The sequence below is a fragment of the Poeciliopsis prolifica genome, unplaced genomic scaffold, assembly GCF_027474105.1.
Source record: "Poeciliopsis prolifica strain line A6 unplaced genomic scaffold, Auburn_PproV2 SCAFFOLD002, whole genome shotgun sequence".
In the NCBI taxonomy this organism is placed as follows: Eukaryota; Metazoa; Chordata; class Actinopteri; order Cyprinodontiformes; family Poeciliidae; genus Poeciliopsis; species Poeciliopsis prolifica.
This window is the reverse complement of record NW_026562377.1, coordinates 13,953,953-13,976,316: the sequence shown is the minus strand read 5'-3', so window position 1 is coordinate 13,976,316 and position 22,364 is coordinate 13,953,953.

Genomic DNA, 22,364 nt, shown 5'->3' with positions numbered 1-22,364 from the left:
GACAACGTCTAAGCGTAAACATGTACTATTATTGCCAGATGTCTTTGAAATAACATAATTTACAACAACAGATAAAGCTCATACTGCTGTTACCTATTGGGGACTTCTTTGTAATTTTTAAAAATTAATTTAAGGGGCTCTCGTATGGTGATTGTCTAATTTCGGCTAAGTTGACTTTTCTAATTTTGAAAATGTGTCGCAGTGGCTGACGGTGGGATGTATTCAAGGCTACCAACAAAAAATATCCAAAAAACCAGACCGATAAATCTATCAAAACTTCATTGAAGCAAATTGTGATTAAAGGACTAAATTCCTGCACATTCTCAAGTTTCAGGTTTTTTTGAGCAGGATGTTTGGCTCCATGTGGTTTTCCTGCCATTCCAAAATGTCATGATAAATGTCAAGAAAAATATTCATAATAGGAAAAATGAAGCACTTATAAAACTAACTAAACCCACAAACTACAAACATGAATTTAGTCAGTTCAACTATGATGCGGCAAGCATTAAAGTCAAAGACTCTGAAAGACATTTGTCACCTGCAGGCTTCTACCTCGACGTCTGAACCAACCTTTAATCAGCTCTAAAAATCCTTCTGTCCCACCAGTCAGTGTGAATAAATGTCAAGCCAATCATATCCACCCTATATTTAATTCACAAATCACATACATAAAATATTCACAGCAGGATGAAGATGAGCAGAGACTGGTTCACAAATGTTCGCAGGTCAGCAGTGAGTGGGCAAAATCTATTTGTGGACGGAAGATGAGATCAAGAGCAAACACCTGAGAAAACCGATCTGACGCATCAGTGAGAGTTTTGTGGTCCATCTCTAATCTCTGGTTTTGTAAAGTTTTTACCCACTGATATGTATGTGACATGCAAGTTTAGCTGCTAGTTTCCCTTTCAGCTCTATAATATAGGTAGACATCAGATCTGCTGTTATCAATCCACCTGCTATTATGTTAAAGAGTTTATTAATTATAACAAGCAGATGGCATCAAAGTGTATGAGAGCACATTCAGTTTAAGACGTTTTTACTGTTATATTCAACTAAAGACTAAGTGTTGTAGGATTTTAAACTTGCTTTTGCATCTGGTCAGCTTGCCCAGTCCCAAAGAAAGAAACCCAACCTCACCTCTGAGTTCCCAAAGGCAGTCAACATATAAATAAAAACATGCTTTATAAGTAAAGCATGTGCCATGACAGACAAAGGTTGAAGTTTGAGCCATCTTGCTGTAAAATACTAAGTCTTTCTATTGTGTATTGAAGTTATTGCTCTCAGTTTCTTTCTTGGAGACTGAATGAACTGCAGACATTGATGAGATACCCTGGAAAATACATTTTTATTTTTTTTTACATTTCTGTGTTGCCGTTTTTTTTCGTTCTACACTCCATACCGACTCTGAAAATAGCAAACCTTGAATGTTATTTCTTCATCAACACTGAAGAGTGCTGTTGGCACAACCTGCGACTCTGTGGCTGTTTTGTAAAAGCAAAATAAATGACGCAGAGAGAGAAAGTAATTCAATTTAAGCATGGATTATCATTTGGGATTTAATAAATGTGAGAAACAGTTTAATATCTCCAATTGTCCTTCCGTCTTGCAAAGGTGAAGGACTCTGCAAGGCAGAGTCATTGCAAAGTATTTACCTTGGAAGAGATGCTTGTACAAAGCACACGATCCTTGCACAGCTGTAGCATGTTTACAGAAATTATAATAAATTGTTTTCAATCAATTTCAAATTGAATCATAGCTCCAAAAATTGCAATCAAATCCAATCAAACAGAGAAATAGCAAAAGATTTTGATCGTTGTTGCTCTCTTAACAACTTGCCAGTATCTTCACAGGTTTTTGTTTTTGCTTTTGTTCTCGTGTTTTTACAGAAACACACCTAACCAGACCACATCTGTCTCCTTAACGCAGAGCCAGTATCATTCCTGAATAATACAATTGTGCATTCCTATGGTGTTTGCACTCTCACTTAATTGTTTGAATAGATAAACATGGCACCTTCAGGCATCCGGACTGGTGGAAGTACACAATTCCTTCTTGATTGCTTTTGATGTCAAACAAGGAAGTCGTGTGTTTGAGATTTTGTGATATCCATACAGATACAGCCTGAAACACAAATGTTGTTTCGAATCAACCCAAAGCTCACAAAAGACGACGGTCATCTTCATTTTCAAAATTATTTATCCCAGAATCCAATCCAAGTCTATGTAAACTTCTGAATTTTAACAAATAATACACATTTCTCACCTTATTATTGTTGCATTTAGCAAACTAAAACACTAAACATCTAGTCTGATTTAATGCAGTTTTAGCCACATTACCAAGTGAAACCAAGCTGAAACATAAGGAAGACAGGACTGATGAAATAGTAAGTGGGAAGATATGGTAAAAAGTTACAGAGCTATAGCAGCAGACATTGCAGGAAGATTGGTAGCTTGCAGAATGTTAAGAACCTATGATTCATGCCAGCAGTCAGCTAGACCTGAACTCTGTAGCTACTTGGTGAGAACAAAGGGTCAGAAAGGATAAATCAGGTGAACGTGAATGTAAGAAGATGGAAAAAGTACTCAGGGAGGTGAAATCACAAAAAAGACACTGTGAAGAAATGAAGAGTGTATATGTGTGTATGTGAAGGCCAACATGGAGATGACAGAAGTACTTTCCTTCCATCAGGCAGCCGTTCTGTCAAGTCCACCGAGACAGAACGGAGCCAACCAACCTGCCCGCTATGAAGGCCATATATATTACATGCTCTGCCCACACAACACTTGCTCAAAACTAAGATGGAAGAGAGCCCAGCGTCAGCATTAAAAAGTCAAAAACTTTCCTGCGAGCTGAAACGCCAGAGCAGCCTTAAGCCAGGATGTGAAGCAATGCCTTTCAGTTAGTGAGGCAAAAACCCCACCACACCCAGGAGTGACAGAATAGAGTATCAGGGTCCAACGTCTGAAAAATACAGTCTACAAACTATAAATACCAAAAAAGTGAAAGCACTGACTCAAGCACAGTGTGAAATAATTTCGCTGACTGCTCCATTCCCAAGAGGCTAAAGAATCTACCAGTTAGAGACCTCACCATGCATTAAACACAGATGAAAATGTATGCCCTGAACTCAAACACATCACCTTGTGGAAGTAAAGGTTGCCTGTTCAGTAGGTTTGATTGCCAGACTTCCCTCTGGGTAAAGTAGGCGTTTTTACAGCTCACGTCTGACCAAACTAAATCCATCTAAGGCAAAAGAAAGGATGTATTTTTCATTTTCTTCCCTCTCCATTCCTTCAGCAGATTTATTTCCAGTAATCCAACTGGAATCAGCACATTTTCCCCCGTTAGCATTTCTAAAAAAGTTGATAGACGTATGTTTGATAGGCTGCTGTGGTGTCTCTGCCTTTGAAGCTGAGAAGGGACAATAAATCCCAGACCCTAAGTCACCAACCAAAGCCTGATAAATGAATAGTTGATAAATATTTGATGGCTGATCTTGAACAAGAAATCAAAGCCACTTACTGGACCAACTCGTCAAGGTTGAAAGCCCTCAACGACTTTCCTACATCCCTTCTGTTCTGACATGAAGTCATATTGGCGGGAGCCGTCCTCCCCTTCCTCCCTGGCGGATTTGCAGGAGGTGGCTCTTCAGGACACCAACAAGAATGTTTATCACTTGTGTCTAAGCTAAATGTAACACTGCTAATAACTTGGGGATAAAGACAGAGGTGATGCTGCCAAGTGCATGAAGAGTCATTTGAGAAGCGCACAGCGTGACATTCGAATTAAACCTGTCAGACTGATGCAGCAAAGACACATTAGTGGCTTCACCTCCTCACTTTACTGCTTTTAAATGACAGCTGAACAATGAAATAAAACATCCACCTTGGCGAGTAGCAGAGAGTAAATGATATCCGATATCAGGGCGAATAGCGGAGACCGGCAGTCATAGCTATGTGGCAGAGAACCCGATTCTCTAATGTGCTCCTTGTAATGGTCTGTCTGCTGACAGGGAGAGGTCAGGAGCTCTATATTTCTTCTGTCCCATCTCTCCTCCCATTACGGAACATTACATGATGACTGTCAGCTTCCTGCCAATCAGCATTTACCCTAACCCTTTCATTTTTTAAATTTGAACTGGCAGGCTGGTAGGTCTCCCCACTTCCAGTTCCTTTTATTGTGTTTGTAAATGTCAAATCTGAGCTAAATGTCAAGTTTGAGCAGGTTAGTCTCCAAATGCCCATAATTACACAATTAAAGATCCATAATCTAGCATGAATAAAATCTTACACATCAAGCTTGAGTTTTTATTTTCTAATGAAGCATCTAAATTGAGTTGTGCAAGCATTTTGTCCTTAAATCACCAAGCATTTCTCCTCTCATCATTTAGAGTACAGTTTTCTCATTCAGGTCCAGAATGTTCATAAATGTAAGCAGCTTGAATCTTGTCAACAAGCATACCATACCTGCACTATTCCAGTTTAAGTTCCACTCAGAGATATGCAGCTTTAAGCGCAGTCACAAGAAAAGCTGAAAAGAAGCTGAAAAGAAGCTGAAAAGAAAGCACAAAGTCACAACATTCTGGTGGATGTATGCAAAGAGTCCCAGCAGACCAAACGGGAAAGAACATGATGAAATTTATGTCGAGTGGGCAGGAAAGTGTAGTGAAAAAATTTTCATTTATATGACTCTGCAAGCACAGAGGCTATTCTTACCAAAACAACCACATAATACTATAGCATAAAAACACTCTACTAGTGCGTCTTATTTATCGAGGACTATTTAGACACAAAATGTAAGACAAAGAACGAAAAATAAGCAACAAAAAGAAACAATAAAAACAAAAGCTAATAGAAATGAAATAATTACATAAACAAAGCTTTGCAGGTACTTTTGAAGGACTGAGGAAACTAAAATGCGATGGTACAAAATTCTTAAAGAAGGACAACTAAAAGCCAGGCAAAAAAAATCTATCCTTTTTGGGAACCATGAACAGTCTCTACTGGTGATCTAGGTTTCTACAAAGTTGAGAGCTGTAATAAAAAAATAACACCTCACCACAGGTTTCTGTTCATTTCCAAGGTCACCTGATGGATTTTAAGTAATTTCTACAATCAAAGCAACTCTGACAAATATTGTCAATGATTAAATACCATCAATGGATAAAACAAACAAACAAACAAACAAACAAAAAAACAGCGTCAGAATGAATGCTGGTGAGTTCACCTGTATTCTGTATTTTTGCAGAGATGGTCATTTTATGCACAACTTTTTGACTCCAGTAGATGATACCCACAAGACAGACTTCACTTTGTGGAATATTAGATTTGATCCAGGGTCCTTACAGCCCAATGGCCCAATCAGGGATCAGGACATAAATAAAAGAGAGCCGAAAACATAAGACTTGTTTACTATATTTGTGACATTTCAGCTCTCTTAATGACAGTTTCTATTAATAAAAATTTTACAATAACAAAAAAGTAAAACTTATAATAAATGAATAAACCCATTGCAATGGATAAGAAAGGGGAAGTAGAGATTGCCAAAGGGCTGAAGGAGCCAAAGTGTGTAGATTAAAGAGATAATGTAACAGAATCAGTAACAAAGGATGGCAATACTGAAACTTTGCCATAAAAAATAAATAAAACTAATAAGGGTTGAAAAGAGGTTTTCTTCTTGTCCTGGTTGTAGGAAAAAATCCTAGAAACTACAGCCAATACCTGGGGTGGTTTCTCTGTTGTCTACATTCTCAACCACAGAGTTTTTATAAATTCAGTCCTTATCAAAAAATGTGAAACAAACAAAAAAAGAAAAATAGCAATATAAATATCTGAGTGCTTTATCTCAGTGGAAGAATGACACAATGTGGGCTTGCAAAAATAAAAATAAAACAAAAAAACCTTATCACTACTCCCAGCAAGCTAAAAGAACCCAGCTCTACGGCATGTACCGGATGACAACACTTAATTGGTCGTCCTGCATAACAAACAAATCAGTTCGCTCATTTCTAGCTGAAATGAGCGAACAAAAAAATGACAGAAATAAAGAATGTCCACAATGTCTGGGACCGGTTTCAGAATGATTTGAACATCGCACTCCTGAATGAACAGAATCCAAATCAAAATAAGAAACTGGTGTTTATGATTAACTAAGTCCTGAAAAAGCTTACAAAGAAAATTTCAACCCTAGCTGACAGTTTTACATTAAGACAACTTCCCTTCCTAAGGGGCCCGTATGGACCACAGAGAACCTGTTCTTCCAGACAGGTCCACTGTGGTCCACATGGGAGGTCAGGCAGGATAATATTCACCTGATATCACAGCAGGACAACAAGGATCCACATTTCCTGAAGGTGACTTGCTCAGGATTGAGCCTGGAAACAATACTAACCACAATCCACCTAACTCCAGTGCACACAGACACAGCTGCTGGATGTAAGGAACTGCTTTTATTTTGATTTAATAGTTTGACATAAAGTTAGGAAAACATGAAAACATAAAGGATAATTGTGAACACAGTACGTTTCAGAGAGGAAAATAGCTTTAAATGTAAAATTTCATTTAAACACCTGTCATTTAACGTTTTGCTGGATCTGTATAGTGATTTGGAGTTTTCCTCTCCAGCTCTTGATTTAAAAAAAAACCCTTATTTTTCTCCCTAAAGGAACTTTTTTGTGTGCTTCATCTGCAGAATCACCTCGCAGGACGGAGCTTTGATTTCCAAAGTTTTGATGCAAATCAGCAAATTCATCCCTAACTTTAAAACTCTGCAGCTCTGCATTTTAAATGACCATGAAGCAATTCTTCTTTTCTTTTTTTTTTTTTTTTGCCTTAATTTTGCATTTTAAAGCCGCCTTCATAAGTTCCAGGTTTCTGTTTACCAACCTGGTTCCGGAGTCCAGCAGGGTCGAGTTTCCGCTCTGTCCGGACCCCTGTGGCACCAAACTTTAAAATCTGCTCCTCCTCCTCCTGCTGCTGCTGTGCGCCGCTTTTCACTCCGAGAGACAACGCTGAAGGCAGGCGAAGAGTCTTTAAAGCTCCCCGCCCACCTCTGCTGACCGCACAGCCAATCAGAGGCAGACCCTCCCCAAGATGTGTCCTCATAGTCATAGTAATACTATTTTGATTGAGTATTAGCTTTGCAGCCTGAGGTCACTTAGTCCAGCTTTTAAATCTTGAAGCTTTTGCATCAAAGGTGACCCTTAAACCTACTGCATAATTCTCTGTCTTTACAAGAAGCTCGTTTCTACTGCTTATTTACCTTAAAAAAAAAACAAAACCCTATGTTTTAAACAGTGAGTCACATTCTTTGAGAACTCAGTGGTTCTCAAAGGTGGGGGTGAGGCCTCACTGTGGGTCAACAAATAACAAATGTGAGATCCTGAGAGATTTCCCAAAAATTAAAAGTTAAACATCATTCAATCGACATTTTTTATTCATCAACACTGCACGGTGGAGCAGTTATTACATTACAGCGTTAGGGGCCAGGGTTTGAATCCCAGATCCCATTTTCTCCAAGTTATGGGATCTGACCATATTAAAAGATCAGTGGGATAAAAAGGCTACAATAGCCGCATTTGTGTCATCATTTTATTTGCTTGGGTTATTGCCACTGATCGTCTCTTACGCACTGTTATGCTGTGGGCATGCTTTTCTTTAGTAAGATCTGGAAAGCTGGTGAGATTGGAGCAGATTATGTGGCCAAATTATGTTTTAGCATATTATTGGGATGATTAATTCTCAAACTCATGTTCTTTGATGACGATGAAAGAAACAAGGACCTGGCTGAATTTAGGGTTAATTTCAAGTGGGAAATTTGAAAAAAAAATCATCCAGTGGCTTAAATGTTTAAACACTGCAAGCGTGTTTCATAAAATCAAGAGTCATAAAATAGAGTTAGCATCCTCTCATCTCATTAACATCTGTAGCACAGTTCATCTTACTCTGTTCCAGGTTTGTGCCTGAAACTCTTCACCCTCCATTTCACAGCAGGTTCAATCCGACCAGCCAGCTCAGGTGTCCTCCTGCCGTTACAGTTTGAGTTTCCCCAGGAAGGAAAGAATGGCTGGCATCTGTGCAATCTGTACCATCTGTGCCATCCTCCTCCTCAGCACCTCCACCTTGCTGCCAATCACCTCCCGCCATTCTCCTCGGCAGAGTGGGTCAGAGTTTATGTGCCACTCCAGCTGGGAAATGTATTCATGATATAGATATCTATTTTAAGAAATAATTTTTCTAATATTTTTCCCCCAGCATGTAGGAGATGAATGTATGTTTGTTTGGGTTTTTTTACATATCGACAGCATTATTCCTGAGTAAAATCTGAATTTGGAAAGGAATGAAGAAGCTGAATCATTTCTAAAACTTTTACATACATTCTAGTAAGGAAAGTTTCATTTTTAACCCGTCGCTCTGTAAAATGCAGAAAGGACATGCTAGTGAAAAATGTCAGCCACTCGCACCTGGTTCAGCTCCTGATGGTGAAAATGTGTGGGCCAAACTGGGGTAGTGTTCAAACCATCAACAACTCAGCAGGACTATTATCTCTGTTTTGAAATAAAAATACATTTCTCTTGGAACAAAATGGCAGCTTTACGTCAGGGACTCAAAAATGCCAGTGAGTTTGTGAAAGAGTCCGCCTTTTCATACCCGGTGGAGTGGCTGTGTGGGCGAGAGCAAGTGCATTACGGATGTTGAGAGAGCCATTTTCCCAGGTGAGTTTGTCCAAATGTGTCAATAGTGAGTAGGAGGTTTGGACTGACAGGACGAATACAGGCTGACAGCGGTCTCCTGCCAGAAGACTGGGCAGGTATTAGTCTGTCATTCTTTAGCAATCCCCTGTATGCAAATTGTAATATGTTTTTTGTTCTTCTATCTGCATATTTGTTCGTGCATCTCTGTGTGTATGTGGGTGGAGGAGTAGGTGGCCATGACCAATCAATAATCCTGATAATTAGATCTGAGGAGTGTCGTTACAGAGGCCCCTTGGGCGAGCGACGTCTCGTCTTTTGTAAAGAGCACTGCTGTCTCCTTTCCTCTGAGCTAGCATGCACCTCATTAACCTTTAGGACAAATACAAATCCAACTGGATGCCAGAAACATTTCTTAAAGTTGCTCTTGTGTACAAAAGATACACTTTTACTTACCGCTACAGTTTACATTATTCACTACACTAATTTGAGTTGAATACGTGAGCATCATGAGGAAGCAATAAGGGAACAAATCCTGTCTCACTGCATTTTGCACAATTTAAAACCATAGTTAAAAATGTCCTCCTGCTGCTCAAGGCCTAATGTCCCTCATGGCAGTAATCCCTCCTGCAGCACAAGGATCATCACAATAATTTACTGGAATAAAAAGAAAAGTGAACACAGTCTCTCAAAGTCATCAAAACTGCAGGGAATCAAAGCTGCTTTGTAGCTGTTTGACCTCCAGAGTGCCCTGAGACCCTGTGGGCTGCGCTGCGCTGCGCTGCGTGTGCATGTCTGGTTTTACAATATGGATTTTGGCTATTAATGGAAAATGCTGCTTTGCTTTTAAATTCAGCTAAAATAGGGGTTTACCCAATTTTCGCTTGAACATAATTTTGTGAATATAAACTAAATTCAGAAAAAAATGCTTCAATGGCTAAAGCAAAACTTATTTTTCAGCACATTCCACATTAAGTCATGGACATGAATTACAAACATGGAAGGGAATGGGCATCTGCGGATCAACATGGAATTTCTACAAGTTTTGCATCCTTCATCATCTGTAGCATCATTTTACACTGTGTTCATTTGGTTAGTAAATATATTGGGGGTAAACAGCCAGCATGTGTGCATCTGTGTGTGTCCTCTGCTGTCAGGGCTGCTGAGAGCCATGCTCTTGTTTCCCTGGTTGTTTCCTTCAGGCTCCACAGGAGGTGATTGGTGGACATGGTTTAATCGTTCCCCTTCAGCTCTCGTTATGGAGCGACATTCATCATACAGCTTCACAACTTCACCCTGGATTGTCCCAGCGCCAGCAATGTGGAGCCGGACACACACACACGCATCTTTAAACAGCACCACAGCAAGCTCCTCCTCGCTGGTCCACACTTCATGGACCATTTGATATTCTGGTCCTGTTTAATTACTCTAAAGCATCTGACAAGGTAGAGTCAAGGTTTCTCTCTCTCTTTTCTACGCTTTGTGTGTGTCCACGTTGCTTCACACATTAGCTGGTGGGAATCATCTAGTGTGACATTCTCACAGTATGACATTGGTGAGTAGAAATACTATAGTATCCCAGTAATAAAAGAAAAACCTTCAACACAAGTTAATCGCTTTTTATTTAAGGCAGAAAATCATACATTATTCTAATTGGTCCCAAAATAAAACATAAAAATTGTAAAGGTGTTAAAACATTCCTTTATTATTATTATTTTGAAAATTGTTCATTCATACGTAGTTATCCTACAGAATACTGTCATACCTTCAAGCTGGCTCATCTTTACATGGATGTATCAGGTTGACCGTAGTTGGCAAATAAAACACCTTTGGACTAGTAACCATCCTGTGCTGTAATAACCAAGCAGCTCCGATATAAATGGTTTCATTTTACATTCGCTCATCCTCTTGACATAAATTCTCAACTTCAGTTCATTAACAAAGTCATGAAGATGCAGGATCAAATTAATTACAACTTAGTCTTTTAATACATATTAGAAATACAGTTTTTACTGGAAAACTATTTTCCTCCCAAATCCAGAGCACTTCTGGAGAACCCAAATCTGCAGACGGCACAGCAACAGGATTTTCTTTGTTTTGGGTTATTTTGTAGACATTTTCAAAAACTATTTTAATGTTGAAAGTTCAAAACAAGACAGTGTGCACCATTGCTCCTAAAATAGGAACAGGAATAGTAAACATACAATAATCATGAGTTTCCCTGGAAGTTGCCTGTTGCTTTCAATTCATCCCTGAAAGCACATTTGGAAAATTGTCTTTTAATGGCCTATTCTCTCAAATACTGACCTTGATTGAAAAAAGAAAAACATTTGGAAGATTAGATTCTGTATTCATAAGAGTTTTAATTATGTATAAAGCAATAAACAATTGGCACAGAGAGTGAGAAAGTGTGTGTTGGCTAGAGGTCTCTTGAAAAGCTTATATCTGAGTTTCAGGCCAGTATTCCTCCTAAACCTAAAGCAACAACAGTTCAATGCATTGAAAATTAAAGCTTTAATCACACTGATGATATAGACTGTGAAAATAACCCTCTCCTGCAACACATGGGATAATTTTACTTCTCTGATAACAAGAGGAAAGAACTGGGAGGCTGAGAGAAAAGGACTGAAATCAATTAAAGCAAGAGGACTGATGATGAAGCCTTTTGAATTCTGTACACATGATTAACTACAACAAGATTATAGGAATTTTGATAAAGATTTGGCAATCACATAAAAAAGAGAGAAATGTTAAAAGAGGAAATTAACACTGCTTTAATAATGAGGATGACCCAAAGGGACTCAATTCACCTTAGCAGAGAATGATTTTAAAAAATGTAAACTTTTTTACACAAATATTTTAATGGAGAAATTGGGGGGGTTTTTGTTGGGTTTTTTTTTTGGAGTTTGTTTTTTTAGAATTTCATGGCACTAGTGACCTTTATTTAAGATTTGATGGAAGGAGGAAGGGCAGAGAGCGAACAGGAAGACATGCAGCAGGAAGTGGCTTGAACATCTTAATTAATAATATCTAACTACATTTTTTCTGAGGTAATTATAAAATCCATAATTTATGCATGGGTTCTTTATTTCATAAATCTATCAGCATTTGACTTAAGATTTGTGACCATTGTTCCTGAAGGACATAAAGTCTGCGTTAGAGTGGTTCATTTGTTCTGGAGTCATTTTAGGGTGAAACCTTTGAGGTTCAATAGTGACTCACCAGGAAGGGACAGAAATGTGCATGTGCTGGAACAAAAATATAATCCCTGAAGTTATCCTGGCAAAACAGTGACTAATCATTTGGAAGGCTGAATCAGACTTCCTCCAATAAATTTTTTAACTCCTTGGTTGTTTTATTAAACAAGACATTCTCACATAGAATAAGGAAATTCACTGGAAGATGAGAAATGAACAGCCAATGTTCTGACAGAGGTTAGAATCAGCTGCCCTGTCTTAAAATATAGAGGATGAATGAAGTTGGTCGTCCAAAGGAACTTAGAACTTAGAAAGTACAAATAAAAATGTAATCTAGTTTGAACTTTAGTTGAAAACACAAATTCAAATGCTGCACTTTTATAACCTCTATTTTAAATTTGTTTCTTATGTGTTTATATTATTTTTTGCAGAAATAAGCATCCTTGGTTGTCAAAGATAATAAAAAGTACAAGTTTCTACCGATGGCTATATTGGAACAGAATATAGCCAGTGTAGAGTAGAAATTTCTGCAGTTTGAGTTGAACATTTTAAAAGAATTTTGTAGGAATTAAAATCTATGTCAAAAATACTCCATTGTTCAGAGATTTTTAAACCTAAATATTAATCAGTCGTGCCTGGAGATGCACAATGAGACCAAACAGCTAAGAAATTGTTCTGCTTTGTCGAAATCACCCCAGTTTCACAAAAATGACCCAAAAATGAACACAAGAGCATTAAAGTGAAAGCATAATTAATGAAAACATGAAAATAGAACATGGATCATGTGCAAGTGTGATGCATATATGTTTCCTGCAGAAGTTCAACCTGGCCTTGGAAAATAATTTAGCGGAGGACTGCAGGCCTGCCCCCTGCAGCAAACTGAGATTGCTTAGTTTATCTAGCAGATATAGAGATTGGTTGCTTAATAATCTTCACACCTGAATGTGCTTGGTGGAGAATTTTACCTCTGATTTAATTTCCTATCTCTAAGGCCACACAACCTAGCAGCCATGTGAGTTACATTTCATCCTGATGGCTCTCTGTGTGGGCAACATTAATCATTATGAACGTAAGAGGACGGAAGTGACTTATTTTACTCTATGGAAAAGAAATAATAAAACTAACCACCAGGATGTCAACCTTCAATTAATAACCTTGGTTTAAGGTTTCCTTTGTTTTATAAAGAAATGCTATAATAAGCCTATCTGAGTGCAAAGCAATGTATAGAATAGAATAGAAAATAATAGAAATCTACTTTATTGTGCCACAATGGGAAACAATAAACAGCAACTAAGTGACAGGCAGTCAAAGCAAACACACTCACACCAATTTGTACTTAACTGTACATGTTTTTGTATTTGGTTCATAAGAAATGAAACAAAATGTAGTTACTTTATTTGTACTAAGTTAGATTTGTTCTTCCTGGTTCTCCAAACAAATACCTTTTGACGTTTAAACACAAGTGGAGTACATTTCTGTGTTCTGCTAATAGCTTGAACCTGCTCAGAGTTTCCAGTAGAGTTTTCAGAGCAAACACAGCATGTGTTATGACAGATTGTCACTCAGGGATGGATGCATCATGGCAAAAAGTGAAGGCTGCCTTTGGGAGAACACCTGAGCTGGGTGAAGTGAAGCAAATGCACAGGAACCTTTCTGCCCAGACTACAGGCCACACAAAGACCAGATGATAAATTGAGGCCCAAAGGGGATTCATTAAAAATTCAAAAGTGCCTCTGCTCTTTTCATCAGTCACCAGAAAATGGGGGATGTAGAGGAGCAAGAAGGGGAGCAGCTTTGATATTTTTGTCTTGGATTTAATTTCCTCTCTTTTCCATATTTTATCATAAGCTCGCTCTCCTACTTCCTGAACTTCCGTCCTCCTGCCTCCATCTTTTCCTTCCCTCCAGTTCTCCGCCTGGTATTCATCATGTGATCTGACTTTAATATGGTTTATGGAGGAATATGAGCCGTTCATCACACTGTGGTTGCGCCCAGGAAGCTGCCGTACTGCACAGCTCACAGACCAGGAAGTCTCAGCAGCAGCGTGGGCCAGTCGTAGAGCTGCTAATGCCTCTATTTATTCCGCCAGGCCGGGCGGGACGATCCGTCACTCCAAAGTGAACACCAACTCTGTGGCACGCCATTTAGGGAGCCACAGGCTGCTCCTGCATCGTTCAGGCCACATGACTGGCCTTTTGTGGAGATAGATGGATGCTATGATGGAGACAGACAGAATGGAAATATGTCCAGAGAGGAGGTTGAAAAATGGGGTAAAATGTCAAAACAGATGATTTAAATGAGGAGGCTGTAGGAAAAACAGACTGTAAAATGGCATTAAGCATTTTTGGCTGGATTGTTCAGCATTTTTGTTGAGAAGCCAAATTCACTTAATTTATCTTATATATAGTTTGTTCTCTAAATTTATTTTTAGAACATCTGTCTTTTCATCACCAATAAAATAATAGTCTGGCCTGAAACTAACCTCAAAAGGTTTAATACTCACAAAAAGACACAATTTTGTATATCTTCATTCAAAATATAAAAAGATGGTTTTACACACCACCTGACTCGTAATTATTTTACATATTTTCTGTGTAAAGACCTTTAGAAGTTTTACTTCTGTTTTTAATTCATCATTTATGCCAAAATAATTCCTTGAGAAAGTCTTGGCTGATTAATGCATTTGATTTCAGTTAATTGGAGCCACATTTGCATATGTATTTTAAGGCAACACATGAAAAAAATGACTATAAAACTTGTAATATCACAGAAAACTAGACAACATGCCTGGAAGAGTATTGTGGTCCTCAACGAACAACATGTAACCTGAAAAGGTCCCGCCTGTTCATATTAGAAAAAACCTGGCATTTTACAGTAGGTGAGCACGTTATGGGAGCAGCTGTAACTCTGAATAAAGTATAAGAACATTTGGTGACTGAGATCAAATCATTGCTTTGGTGAGTTTCTCGGTCTACTGAACATTTTGGCTTATTGGCCATTCTGATATAACCTTCAGCTGCTGAATAAGAAAACATGAGTTTCCTCGTAAAGGAAACTCATAAAGAAATGGTTTTTATGCGTAAGTGGTGTGAACATTCATAAGCAATAAGCAGACTTTAGTCCTTGCCTCCAGTCTGAAGGATGTGGATCGCTGGGAAATAGAGGACTGCTGGGACAATGATAATCAAACACCATTCACGCATTACTTTTAAATGACTGCAATTATTCTTTGATGCATGATTAGCCTGTGGCAGATTCTCATGAGAATAGTGTGGCGGATTAAATATGTCAGCCTGACACTGGTGTTATTTGTCACGGAAGGCAGGAGGAGAATGCTTCAGACTTGGGAACATAAAAGTATATTAGTGTGACTTATGTTGTGAAGTTGAGTGAGATGATCGTAAAAGTTTAATCAATGGACTGTGTAATTAAAGTTAATTTCAAAATCCCATTTTAAAATAGAGCGGCCGTGGACTAATTAGCAGTGCTGAACCTTGTCTTATCGCAGGTCATCCATTTCTTAAATCCACACATAAGTGAGCAATAATCCTTAATGAGCAGACTTTTGCTGTTTGGTGATTGCTGTTTCTGCAAGTCGAATGCACCGAACGGCCCCGACCAACAGCCTCAGAATTATCCAAACTTTTGATATCTTTCTCTTTTTGTTAACGTTAAAGAGAATAAGTAATATGCAGGTCATAAAATTTCTATTGTAGCAGTGAAAGATGACTGAGCATCAACATTTAACCTGGCAGAGTGGTGATGATGTCAAAACCTTTAATCTGATCACCGGAAAACAAAGAATAAGCCCAAAATCATGAGGAACATAAACAAGTCCTACTGATGGAAATTATAACTCCAGGAATGCATAAGAATGCACAAAGTATCACTGAGAAAAGACAGCAACACCTTGAATGATCAAAGAATAAAAATAATCAAAGTGACCATCAAATACTTTGATGCATTTTATTAGGATTTTCTCTGAAAGAGCCACAAAAAGCAACGCATGTTGTGAAGAAATAGAAAAATTAAGAAGTATTCAAAATGTTTTCCAAATGAAATTTTAAAAAATGTGGCATACATGTGTACAGTATTCAGATCCCTTTATTCTGACACCCATAAATATATATTCTTGACAAATTCAAACGTCACCTAAATAGTGCAGTGTCTGCCTGTTTGTGATTATTTATTCAGAACCTCGTCCAGAGATTAAAGTAAAAGTTATACCCCTTCATCCAGACTCAGACTGACTTTGGATGTCAGTAATTGTGGACAGGGCAGCGCCTGTAGCTCTGCCTTGCTATCCTTTAACCTCTGACCCTGATCTGGTTCAGTCATCTGCAGCTTGAAGTTATGCAATCTGACACTCCCCACTGGCCAACATTAAGGGTATAAAGTAAAAGACATGACTCACAGTGCACTCTGTACTAAAAATGAGTTATTTTGTTTTGCTGAGCTCTTCTAGGCTTCCCATTACATGTTGATGTATCTCCTGCCAACACGCTCTTTTGTTATGATATACTCTGGCTCTCCCCTCAAAGGTCCAACACACAGGCTGCTCACGCTGATTCCTTGAAATGATACATTTCTTCAGACTTTTGGGTTGTCTTCACTGTGCAAGTATGACACTAACGGCCCTGCTTGATGCTTTTCCAGACAACCTTTGAACCTCAATGTACCTTCTCAGAGGAGCGGCTGGCATTTAAGGTCACAATTTCCTGCCCTGCTATAAAATGTATGCTTTTTTTTTTTCGTTCAGAGGTGGATATGAGCACCCGAGCCTCTAAATCTTAAGAAACCTCACATTTCTGAACAGAAATACTCAACACGGCCGGCTGGAGGGGAGGACGGAGGACAGAGACACTGGCTGATCAATAGAAATAGCATTTGCAGCCATTGTTTCTCCTCCTCTCAGCAGAATCTCTAAAGATTCTGCTTCTTGCAATTAGAGTGGACTTGCTGATGATGTCCTGGGCGGACAGAAGATTCGATTTAGAAAGAAGCTGAGAGGAGGAAAGGGGTGGATTGTGGGGAGGTGATAATAGAATTGAAACTGAAACTAGCTAATGGATGGAGATTTTTCAAATTGAAAAACTGTCAAAAAAAAAAAAAAGCAGAAGAATTAAAGAATAATATTAAATGTTTTTTCTTTATCATTTTGTCTGCCTCTTTTCAGTCAGATGCTGTTTTATATAATCAGGATAACATAGGGTCACAATTTACAAGGACAAATAAAACACTAAGAAAAATAACAGTGAAATTAAAGGTTCATTTTAAAATTGTACAAGTGGATTACTAAATACAAATGCATGAACTTGAATCAGACAAAAAAAAAACTTGTATTATTAGTAATTCTGAATTAAAGGTAATCAACAAACTAGTTGGTACATCTTCTAGTTTATCTGCTGCTTGCTGCATGTGAAAGGAGCAAAATGGACCAAAACCCTTTTGCAAACTGTCCCATAAGTGTACAAAACTAAAATCTGTAAATAATCCAACAAAGAAGCTCTTTGTCCTCTGAGGAATAAAAACATTCCTAAAAATATAGATTAAAAAGATGTTGCTTGAGAAATATGGTTTTGAATTTCATTCTTAGGTTAATGTCACAGAACTCCCAAATCCCAACAAACTCAATAGTTTGTCTATAACGTTTGTCTCAATAGGCAAACTCAAGAGACAGATGTAGACAGAAGGATTTTAACCTGTCATATAGACACAACTTGGTCCAATTTCTAAGAAAAAGGCTCATATTTGCATTTTATTTACAATGCGGTCCTGTTGGTATGAAGGGTGAGGGATTAAATTCACTGGTTCAGGCACAACTTCAGTCTACAGTTGTGAAGTAGAGCATAGTCAAAGAAAAGGGGGAAAAAAATCACATTTTTCTGTTTATCAACATTTCGACCCTGTTATGTTCAAGAGATGGTTTACATGACTAAACTAATGAGATGCTGACTGCTGCTCCTTTGTATTAGAAAGGACTCAGTTGAATCATTTTAGGATTCTTATCATGGCGCCTCCTTATTACCCCCCTGTTCAGGGTTTTGGGAAATGTGGATCCAGAATAAAGTGGATGAACAATGTGTCTCTATCAGCCTGTGAATGACTTTGGATACTCCTGAATGAAATGGAGAGAGTTCCTGGGAGAAGGACAGATAAATTAATCTGTTTTACTCACAACACATAGAAATATAACAATTATTATTTTTTTTGCATCCTGTAGTAACTAAAACCACATAATACCTAATCTCAGACAACTACAAGAAAAAAAAAAGGAAAATAACTTCTCAGAATGATGCTTTGTATTAAAAATGATTTCAGGTTGTAGAGGTGAAGATGTTTTACTCAAAGACTTGGTCAGCCATTATGAGAACAGTCTGGTTCATCGAATGCCAATACATTAAAAATAAAATGCAAAAGCAGATAAACTGCCGTCTCATTTACTGCCAAAAAACAAACTTCTTAACTGAATGAAAATCATTTTAAATAAAAAACTGGAGACTGAATAATTTTGGGCTTAACTGTGGGTTAAAAACCAGCAACAGAACAATAAAATGAGTTTTCCCTGAGAGCTACGTTTTCTTTCCAAAAGACAATTTCATTAAGATCAATTTTGAAGTGACAGTGGCAAAATAGAAAACAATTCCATCTGCAATATAAAAATGTATACTGTCAATATCATTTTTGTAAAGGAAATGGTTTTGCACAATAAACTTTACTTCGCTGAGACTGCAAGCAGCATTACAATAAACTAAAACTCACAAACTACGGGGAAGACGAAATGAAATAGAATTGCACTGCGTTTCACATCAAATGAAAAGCATGTGCAATAAAATATTTCTGCTTGATGACTTCAGCAGCCCAGTAGACAGTGCGATCTTGCCTGAAAGCATTTATTAGTGAGACTGCATGCAGGAACACAAAGCTGCGCCTGCTGCGCTGACTCGGTGAGAGTCGTCTTCCCACATTTAATGTTGGTTGTGGGAGTTCTGGCACGTCCACTGCACCCGGCAGGTCCGAGGATATGCGTGACGTGGCACCGTTTGGAGCCGATTCTGTGCTGAACATCAGAGGTCACCCAGTCCTAAAGAGATTTCTTCATCCAGCTTTCACATTCATTACCAATGCTAAACAAAAGTCGCCTGCCTACCTGTCAGTCCGGCTTCTCTCTTGCTCTTTCACTCTTTCACACTGAGCACATGCTCAATAAAGTCCAAAATTTGATTCCATTGTTTCATCTCAGGGGTCCAGAGCAATATATGAAAATGTGATAAGAACATACTGACTGCTAACATTCAGGAAGGGTCTGTGACCTGATATTAGATCGCAAACACTGCTAGAATTGCAATAACAAGACCAGCTTTATGAAAAGATGAAAAGATAACCTTTCAAAGGTGAATTGTAATTTTAGTTTGAGGCAATATACTCACACAAAAGCTCTGAAGATCTTCCAGTGAACTGTCCTAAACTGATGCTGCCTGAGATACTGTATAATATTTCCTGCAGACCAAGCTGAGGAGGGACAAATTAGCTGAAACATCTGGAGACGTACCGTCCTCAACTTATCACTAATAATTAGGTGTGGACAGTAAAGTCAAAATGTTCCTTAGCAATGAACAGCACAAACTTCTCCACAAAATTTTGAAAACATTGTACCGGAGGAGGTATGCGTATCGATGTCATGTCATGACAGAGTTTGATACCAAGAGGGCGATATACTTGTGAGTGTGACGGCGATTTCAACATTCTTTTGGGGTCAAAACGCCACTTCATGTCTCCCTTTAATGGAGCAGCAGTTGGTGTCAGTTACACTCTGCGTTTCGACAGTTGGAAATTTTGCTTGTTTTTCGCTTTTTACATCGCCATCGTAACTCCGAATCCCACTAAAAGTGATAGCTCCTTTCTCGGCATCGAGACGCACGTTTTGATACCACTTTTGGGGGTGCACACAGCGGTACGAGCCGCACTAACGGTGACGGAAGAAAAATAAATAAATAAAGAGAGAGAGATTCTATTGGATGCAGAACAATAGGTGCCTGCCATGTAATGCATGGAGGCAGTGACCATATAGCAATTCCAATAAAAATAATTGGGGCCTGCATTGCTATGTGCAGGCCCCAATTATTTTAAATGAACTCTTTATTCTTATTTTGAATCCTGCAAAAATGAATATGAATACTTTGATCAAATAATGCTGCAGAAGCCTCATCTGGACATCCTCCTGACCTTTCCTCTTTACTGAAGCTTGACTGCCTGCACACATGTGGATGTTTGCAGCTCCTTCTGTACCTCTGACCTGTCGTGTCGGCACAGTGTCCCAGTGCAACAGTGAATGTGGGTCAGATTCACCACCTCCTACATAAACCCTTATCTGGGCTCTTTTTAAAATCAAACACATCGGAGAGCTGTGATTGCACTCACTTCTACTTCTAAGGCAAAATATTTATTTGATTAACGTTGACTTACTGATCATCTTTTATGGCTGTCTATGCGGTTCGCTGACGCATTTGTCTTCTGTCAATTGCATCCTCTCTCCCCTATCAGTTTGTCCAAAAAATATCATCAATACCAAGAGTTACCAAGCCAGAACAACGTCACATTGTATTAAGTCCATGTAAAATTATCAAACTTTTTTTTCTTTTTCCTGACACAGAAGAATTAACTGCTTGTAGCTGTAGTTGTTATGTTGCTGTGGGATACGTAAATGATCAGAGAGAATAAAATGATGCAGTGCATGTAACCTGCATAGTTTGATCTAAGCAGAAAGTCTTTTAAAATAGATAATTGGATGAAGGAGGGATTAGAGAAAAGAACAATGCTGGTTAAATCGCCCTAAAGGAGAACTGGTGTCAGGGGAGCTCAAGGACAGCATAGTTAATGGGGCATCAGAAAGATGACAGAGAAGGAGGGCAGTGGAGCGGACGATGGAAAAGGGGAAGGCAGGCAGGTGAAAAACACTCAACATCTTGGACAATTTGATCCTTGCAACACGTACAGCTGAAACTGAGAATGCTGGAGAAATTACCACCAAAGTGAAGAAATTTACCCGTGTACTAGTTGTTTTTTTCTGTTTTTTTTGTTTGTTTTGTTTTTGAAGATCTAATTTCTCAAAGAAATAGAAAAGAATTAGCATTCTTAAATAGCATTTTGATGTGTCACTCAGTTAGTAAGTTTCATCAGGGCTACTAAGCTAAGAAGCCGCAGTGGAATGTCAGCACTCACATATCAAGGCAGTGAGTGTTTGTGACACTTCTGTCCTAGTTGTTTGACTTCTTTGACCCGGCACCACTTCCTCAAGTTTCTGTTTACTTCAGAGAAAGACATTGACTTCATGTTACAATACTGCAACACACTCCTGAATCCTCATGCATCCAAAGCCTTGCAAAATGTTCACAACTCTTGAATCGTTTTGCTTTTTGTCATACTGATTGAATGTGACGCATCAAAACAAAGCAGTAGATCATCATCATGAAGTATCAAGAACAGTGGCAAATCAGTTGATTTTTTTAATTTCACCAATCTAATGCCAACTAAATAAAATCCAGTGACCTCAGAGGTCATTTAATTACTAAATACTGTCTAGTTACATGTAATTTATAAATCTGAATTCAGATGTAACTTTTTTTTAATGTTTACATACTTTGTTGTTGTCATACGATTATAATGAGAAAAGATCAAGCTCCTTCTCATCCTCCAAGTGCTACTATTTCCATATGAAGAAACGCACCGCTCCCAGTCAAAAACAACCAATCAGAGCCAGACCCTCAATTACATATCTCTCACACCCTACGCCCTTCCTCTCTGCTACATTACAGCTAGTTTGCCATAACAAAGGATGCTATTAATGCTCAACGTAGTTAGCAAAGTCACTGATGACACAGGCTAAATGGATTTCTTGGAAAGCTAAGTTGTTTCTCTGTCATTAGTACATTTAGCAGTACATACATGCAGGGATGAGGGAGGTCTTGTCAAATGAAACCAAAACTGGATTGAATTTCAAAACATTATATGTACACAACCCTGAACACGTCATCCCAACCAAGAATTATGCACTACTTCACTCTAGCATAAAACTTGGTTTCTAATGTGCTAAAATGAAAAGAAAAATGTGCAAGAAGAATCAAATTTTGTCTTGTTTTGGTCAATATGTTACCCACCAGTCTAAAGGTCTGAACTGTGCAGAGCAGGACTTGCTAAATGCCCGTTTAAACAGCAGAAGGAACGTGAGTGTGCATTAAGATTGGACGATGAGCGATGAGTGCTTCTGCTGGAAGCTGCAGCCTCAGCACAGCCCTGCAGGAGTCAGTATTCATCATCCAGGACAGCGCTGGAAACATGGAGGTGCTGGTCTACATGAACAAATGCAGGTACACAGCAGAAATGCAGCCATTTGCTTTTGAACTACCCATCACCTTCATCCTCAAGGTGTATAGTCAATTCATCTGTCCAGAAAAAACACACATGTCCAAGTTAATGAT